Source organism: Sorex fumeus, unplaced genomic scaffold (genome assembly GCF_029834395.1).
Source record: "Sorex fumeus unplaced genomic scaffold, SorFum_2.1 ptg000021l, whole genome shotgun sequence".
Lineage (NCBI taxonomy): Eukaryota > Metazoa > Chordata > Mammalia > Eulipotyphla > Soricidae > Sorex > Sorex fumeus.
This window is the reverse complement of record NW_026606078.1, coordinates 5,425,330-5,433,242: the sequence shown is the minus strand read 5'-3', so window position 1 is coordinate 5,433,242 and position 7,913 is coordinate 5,425,330.

Below are 7,913 nucleotides of genomic sequence, written 5' to 3'. Positions count from 1 at the left end.
GATCTCTGTGCACAGAGCCAGGAGTAAATCCTGAGCGCAGCTGGGTGTGGTCCAAAAGGAAAAAAATAAAACTCTTTCTCCTCACTAAAACGCAAAACAAACAAAAGCACTGTTAGAGCTGATGAGATAATAGATGATTTTAAACTCTTAGTGAACAGAATTTTTCCCTGAGCACTGCTTTGGGGCCCCAGGACCATTCTTGGTGATATTTGATCTGGCTGTGTAGGCCAATGTGACTTTAAATGGAACTTAAGTGGTTTTGTATTATTATGGGCTGGAGCGATAGCACAGCGGTAGGGTGTTTGCCTTGCATGGCTGGCCGGCCAAGCCGGCTTGGATTCCTCTGCCCCTCGGAGAGCCTGGCAAGGTACCCAGAGTATCTCGCCCCCATGGCAAAGCCTGGCAAGCTACCCGTGATGTTCTGATATACAAAACACAGTAACAACAAGTCTCACAATGGAGCCGTTACTGGGCGGGAGGACAGTGCTGCAGTATTATTATGTGTTAGAAATAAGTAGCAGTCCATAGAATTGCTTGGATTGAAGTGGAAGTTAAATTTTAAAATGAGTAAATATAAAGAAATAAAAGAAGGGGCTGTACTGAAGCACAGTGGGTAGGGCATTTGCCTTTGCACACGTGTGACCCAGGTTCAATTCCCAGCATCCTGTATGGTTCCTCGAGCACCGCCTGGAGTAATTTCTGAGTGCAGGAGCCAGGAGTAGCCCCTGTGCATCGCCGGGTGTGACCCGAAAAGGAAAAAAAATAAAAGAATCTTTATATTGTTTGTACCTGAATAAAAACCTCTTTCGGGAGCGGGGGTTGGGGGTGGGAGCATTGGATCGTACCAGGCTGTTCTCAGGAACTATTCCTGGCTCAGTGGTTCGGGGACTATAACAAATATTCAAATATTGTTATGACAACTAATATTCAAACTAGAATTGATAGGGTGCAAGGCAAGCACATTAACTCCTGTACTGTATTTCTGGCTCCAGAGTATCTCAATTTTAGTGAGAAGGGTGACCTGCGATTTAATCACAATCCCTAAATAAAAATTGTTTTTGGGTGAAGGAAATAGGACAAAGGGCCGGAGTGCTTCCCATTTGGGAGACCCCACTGCCACGCAGTCCCCCAGCATCACTGGGAGAATCCCTGGAACTTAATGCAGGTATAGACCCCAGCAGCAAGTGTGACTCAGAGATAAAAGGTGAACTTAGTCCTGTGCTAAGTTCCTCCCCACGTGGGGAGTTCCTGTAACTCTTCTCAATAAACTTTTCTGCTTTCTGAAAATGAAGAAGGGTCATTTTGAGGTGCTGGGGATCAAACCCAGGACCTCCCTCAAACAGGCAAGACAACTGGTGCACTCCATCCCCTGCCCTGGAAGAAAGGTTTTGAGGAAAGTTACCTAATTGCTGCTCATTTGCTTCCTTTCTCTTACATTTATGACAATTGTAGTTCATGGGTTTTTATTGCATCATTCTAACAACTAACCTTGGCAAATTGGATACAAAGCAGATTCCTATTTTTATTTCTATTGTTTATTTTGTATGTTATTCATTTTTTGGGTTTTGGCTATGTGCGGTGGTACTCAGGGCTTACTCCTGGCTCTGCACCCAGGGATCACTCCCAACAAGCTCGGGGTACCATATGGGGTGCTTGGGATGTGAGGCAGGCAGATAGATAGGAGAGTTCCCATGGCAATGGAATTTCTGAGAAGTAATAAAACCAGTAACACTAAGCTGCAGGAATTAAGGCCTAGGGGGCAGAACGATAGCACAGAGAGTAGGTATTTGCCTTGCACGTGACCTATCCGGGATCAATGCCTGGCATCCCATATGGTCCACCAAACACCACCAGGAGTAACTTTTGAGTGCAGAGCCAGGGGTAACCCCTGAGCATATCTGGGTGTTGCCCCAAAAGCGAAGAAACAAAGGGGAAAAGACCTTGTGGAGGCTGGACCCCACAGAGACACAAACTTCAGCAGAGAAAGAGTCTGCAGTTAAGGACCTGTAGGAGATTTATGACACCTGAAGGACCCTCACCTCTGACAGAGAAACTCCAGACCAAGGCAACCCCCCTTGGCAAATACCCTACCAAGGAGCTCTTACCTAGCTCAAAATCCTCACGTGGAGGCAGGTTGGAAAAGTCCTATAAAAGCCACCTTGAACAAAGGAAGGGCACGCTTACGCTGCCAGTGCCCATGTGCTGCTTGTGCCCACATGGCCAAGCACATGTGATGCCTGAGCACATGTGTTGCCCGCATCTCCCCTCTTGAGGTATGTACTGAGCCTCTCCTCTCCCCCATTTGGAAGACCCCACTGCCTTCTCCCTTGAGCATGCTACTCTCACTTTCTCTTCCTCCTTCCCCTTCCTAAAAATTATAAATAAAATCTGTTTTTACTTCACTGTTCGTCTATTCCTAAAATTCCTTTCGCCAAGGAAGACAAGAGCCCATAGATGTAAGGCCTTTTGTTTTCTACAAAGAGCAGATTCTCGCTCCATCCTGAGTCCTAGTGTTTCTAGTGGGATCTGAAGTGGCAGAGGTAGGTAGGTTGGGAGAAAGAGACCATCTCTCTCCTCTCCGCCTCACATAAGCCACCCCTGGGGGCCCACCAACGTCAGATCAAACCCAGGTTGGATGTGTACAAGGCTAACATCTTACCCACTGCATTATTGCTCCAGCCCCCCATTGTTTATTTTTTTTAGTGTATTTTAAAAAAAATTTTATTAGTGAATCATCGTGGGGTACAGTTACAGACTTACAACTTTCGTGCTTGCGTTTCAGTCACACAATGGTCAAGTACCCATCCCTCCACCAGTGCCCATTTCCCACCACCAGTGGTCCCAGCATCCCTCCCACCACCCCCGGTATTGTTTATTTTTTAATTTATTACCCTTTTCACAACTTTGCACTGAGATGACTGGATGTGTCACATACTTGGTTGTAGTTGGGGGTGTGGCGGGGGCCTAAATGGGGCTGCTGGATCCACACACAGCACATGTGGTGATCCACAGCTTCACACTGAGCTGCCCTGGGCCCTTAATTTCCATTCTCGTTTTAGAAAATATTCTCACAGGAGTACAAGATTCTTCATTAATGTTGCCTCACAAATCTTACCAAGCCATGTCTGTTTTCAGGAGGGAGGGGTAGCAATAAATGAGGGGGCTGATCTGTGACAGGAGGAAAGTGCTAGATATTTCATTGACATGCATAAAGGGGCTAGGGGACAAAGGGTCATTTCTATTGAAAAAAAAAAGTCTTGGAGGCCTAATGTAAGAAAAATAAAACAAGGCCACGAAGATGGCTTACAGGGCAGGAGAGGGGCTGGAACCATACTACAGCGGATAGGGCATTTGTCTTGCACCCGGCCAACCCGGGTTCGATTTTCAACATCCCATATGGTCCCCCAAGCAGCGCCAGGAGTGATTCCTGAGTGCAGAGCCAGGAGTAACCCCTGCGCATCACTGGTGTGACCCAAAAAGAAAATTTAAAAAAAGGGCTGGAAAGAAAAAAAGCTGGAGAGCATACTTTGTGTGCAGGGGACCTGGATTCAGTTCCTAGCACGGGCATGCTGTGTATAGTCTACAGCCCTCCCCTCTTCCCCCAAACACAAAAAGATGAATAGAGTTTCTTTTTCCTTTTCCAAGAGTTTGATATTTGGGGCCTGGTATTCCCTATCATACATAGAACCTTACTTTTTGTCTTTGTTTGAGGTCTGCACATGGCTGTGCTCAGGAGTTACTCCTGGTTCTGTACTAAGGGATCACTCCTGGTCAGCTCTGGAAGCCATCTGGGGTGCCAGGGATTGAACCCAAGTCTTCAACGTGCAAGGCAAGTGCCCTACCCAGTGAACTATTGCTCTAGTCCCAGAATGTTACCTTTTATAACTAAGGTTCAGCAACTACTTAGTGATAACCAATTTTGATATATGATATATATATATGTATGTATGTGTATATATATAAATATATATATATATATATATATATATATATATGTTTCACAGTTAGACGTATTTGGAGGCTTGGGGACATTCCTGGCAGTACTCAGGGACTACACCTGGTGGTGCCGCATATCAAATTTGGATTGGCTTCTCCTGTACTGTTGCTCCAGTTCCCCTAGTTAATTTACATAAAGATGGGGTTGGAAAGATAGCACAGAGGATAGGGATTTGCCTTGTGTGTGGTTAACCTCGGTTGGATCCTTAGCATCCCAGTTGGTCCCCCTGAGTGGAGAGCCAAGAGTAAACCGTGAGTAATGCCAGGTATGGCCCAGAACCAAAATTTGTATGAGATGCTTTGTCTATAACTAAAGACTATTGAAGACGTAGATGCTTTGCTTTTGCGAGGTCCAGTTTTGATCCACAGATTCACCAAGAATAGCTCCTGAGCACAAGTGAGTGTGTCCCCTCCCCTTGAACACCCCACCCCAAAATTTAGAATAATTAAGGGTTCAAGGGCGTGGATGCTACTCTCTAACTTCTCTTTGTATAAACATATTGCCTGGTATATTATATCTTAAAACAGTGACCTCTACTTTTAGCCCATTTTTACTATGCACAGGACAGAGATAAAGAACAAAAGCGATAGCACAGTGGGTAGGGTGTTTGCCTTGTATGCGGCCGACCTGGGTTCGATACCCAGCATCCCATATGGTCCCCCAAGCACTGCCAAGGAGTGATTCCTGAGAGCAGAGCCAGGAGTAACCCTGTGAATTGCTGGGTGATACCCTCCCCCACAAAAAAAAAGGAACAGAAGCTTAAGGCTTTTGGTTTTTCAGAAATATTAACTTTATGGCTATAGTCTCACTGTCACTGTCCTCCCGTTGTTCATCGATTTGCTCGAGCGGGCCCAGTAACGTCTCCATCGGAGACTTTGTTGTTACTGTGTTTGGCATATCGAATACATCACCAGTAGCTTGCCAGGCTCTGCCCTGCGGGCGAGATACTCTCGGTAGCTTGCCGGGCTCTCCGAGAGGGGCGGAGGAATCGAACTCGGGTCGGCCATGTTGGCTGCGTGCAAGGCAAACACCCTACTGCTGTGCTATTGCTCCAGCCCGGCCATAGTCTATGCAAGTTTTTTTTTTTCTCTTTTGTTTGTTCTTGGGCCACAACCTGGTAGTGCTAATGGGGTTATTCATAGCTCTGCACTCAGGAACCAGTTCTAGCGGTGCTCAAGGAGCCATATGGGATACTAAGGATCGAACACAGGTCAGCCGCTTGCAAGGAAAATGCCTCCCTGCTGTACTATCACTCCAGCCCCTCTACTCAAGTATTTGAGAGTAGAGTTCTAGCCTCATGTGTGGCCTTATGTCTTTCCAGCATACCTAAATCTTAGGACATAACTTGTTTCAGTTGAGGTGTCACAACTTTAGGGATGGGGAAAAGTCAATGTAAGTGTGCAGAATATAAGAAAGTATTGTTGGTGATACTGTTATTTGCAAATGCTTTGAGCTCAGTAGTTTGCTTTGTAATGTGTACCACCTTCCCACCCTGCCTCATCTCGGTCCTGGCAGGCAGCAAACACTTTTGTTTAATTTCCAGACTTAAGAAAGGGCTCCGGGTTCGTTATCACGTAAGCAGGACTTTCCTAGACTCCTGTACTATCATGCAACCCTGATTTAAGTCTTCTATACAACCTTGCAATAATGTTTCACACCCACCACCTGAAGTTTGATCAGATTTTATAGTTTAAAGGCACAGTTATTTTCAGACATGAAATACATTTGATGTCTTCAGGCCACTTCTGCCTGCTGGTTAATTTGTGGGTTTACATTACTTCTTCAGGTTCAGTAATGACTTCAGTGCAATGACTCCACTCAGGAGCATGCTATAATTAGGACTACATTTTAGTGTTGGAAAAGAGAGGGCCAGAGAAATAGCACAATGCGGCAGAGTGCTTGCCTTGCACATGACTGACACAGATTCAAACCCTGGCTGGTTCTCGTCCCCCGACCCCCCACCCCTCCAGTCTTGCCAGGAGTGATCTTGGAGCTCAAAGTCATGAGTAAAGTCTGACTACTCACCTGGTGTGGCCTCCAAACAAACAAACAAACAAACAAAAAGGGATACAAATTGGAACCTGCCAAAGAGAGATGCAGAGGAAATGGTACTGGAGAATTCCACATTCTCTCCCAGCATAGAAAGGAGACCATGGTCCTATCACCTGCTGCACTTGCATGTAAGTAATGATGATGTACTGGGAATCCCGCCTGCCTGTGAGTTTCTGCTTGCAGGAATGGGGGGATGGCCCAGTGGCTAGGAGCATGCCTTGCAATGAGGCATGCTATTCCAGCATGCCACAAGTGTGCAATCTCCAACACAGCCACTTAGGTCTGAACGTTACAACTAAAGTGTGCCCCTGGCATGCACCTAGAGAGCACAACCAAAAGAGGGTGGAGTGGGATTGCCAACCGGATATGCTCAAGAGAGCCAAGAGAGTACTACTACAACAGCGCAGTAACAGCAAGAGGGAAGAACACACTCTCTAGAGCCTTTTCCTTCTTAAGAGGTAAAGGTTATAATTCACTCTCACCTGAATTATAGCCCCAATGATTTTTCTGATATTTGGGCCACACTCAACAGTGCTCAGGGCTTCTGCCTCTGCTTTAAAATCATCCCCAACAGGGCTCAGGGGACCATGTGATGTGCCGAGGATTGAACCCAAGTCTCCTGTGTGCAAGGCTGTACTATTGCTCTGGCTTCTGCATGGGTCTATTTTGTTTGTTTGTTTCGGTTTGTTTTGTTTTTGGGTCACACCCGGCGATGCACGGGAGTTACTCCTGGTTCATGCACTCAGGAATTACTCCTGGCATTGCTCAGGGGGCCATATTGGATGCCGGGAATCAAACCTGGGTCGGCCACGTGCAAGGCAAAAGCCCTATCCACTGTGCTATCACTCCAGCCCCATCATGCCTGTTTTTTGTTTGCTGTTTTTCTTTGGGGGAAGGTCACACCCAGCTAGGCACAGGGGTTACCCTGGCTCTGCACTCAGGAATTACTCCAGGCGGTGCTCAGGGGACCATTTGGGGTGCTGGGCGTGTAAGGCAAACGCCCTACCTGCTGTGCTATATCGCTCCAGCCCCATGCCTGTTGTTTTTAAAGGAGGTTCTCCAGGGGCTGGAGTGATAGCACAGTGGGTAGGGCATTTGCCGTGCACACGGCCGACCCAGGTTCGATTCCCAGCATCCCACATGGTCCCCTGAGCACCGCCAGGAGTGATTCCTGAGTGCAAAGCCAGGAGTAAACCCTGTGCATCGCCGGGTGTGACCCAAAGAGCCAAAAATAAATAAATAAAAAAACCCAGCTCCCAGAATAAAACAGCAGAGACTCCTGCCCCCGCGTCTGGCTGTCCTCGCTGGGGCCCCTTGGAGGGGGGCGGGTTGAGTTTCCCTCCCCACCCTGAGCAGATATCCTGCAGCCGAAGATCTCCAGAACCAGCCACAACCATGCTGAGACCAGACCCCACACGCATGAAGATACCGGCAGAGGAACAAAGGCATGTGGGTCCCGGGGTTGAGATCTCCAAGCCTGCTTGGATCGGGGCTGAGCATCCTCCACCCAGACCCTCCATCTTCCAGTAGTCAGGGGTCACACCCACTAACCTCCCTGGGCGCCATGTAATCCCATCAATGGCCAAGACCCAGAGACTATAAAACCCAGCTCCCAGAAGTGTGCTGCTGCATTCGCGGCTGCGGGACATCTTATTATCTCATTCCTACTTTGGACAACCTGGCAGGCTACCGAATGTAACCTGCCCACACAGCAGAGTCTGGCAAACTCCCCGTGGCGTACCCAATATGCCAAACACCAGTAACAATGATGGGTCTCATTCTCCTAACCCTGAAATAGCCTTGAATATGGCACTTTTTAAAATCTCAGGGCTAGGACGAAGGAGATGTTACTGGGGTCTGCTCG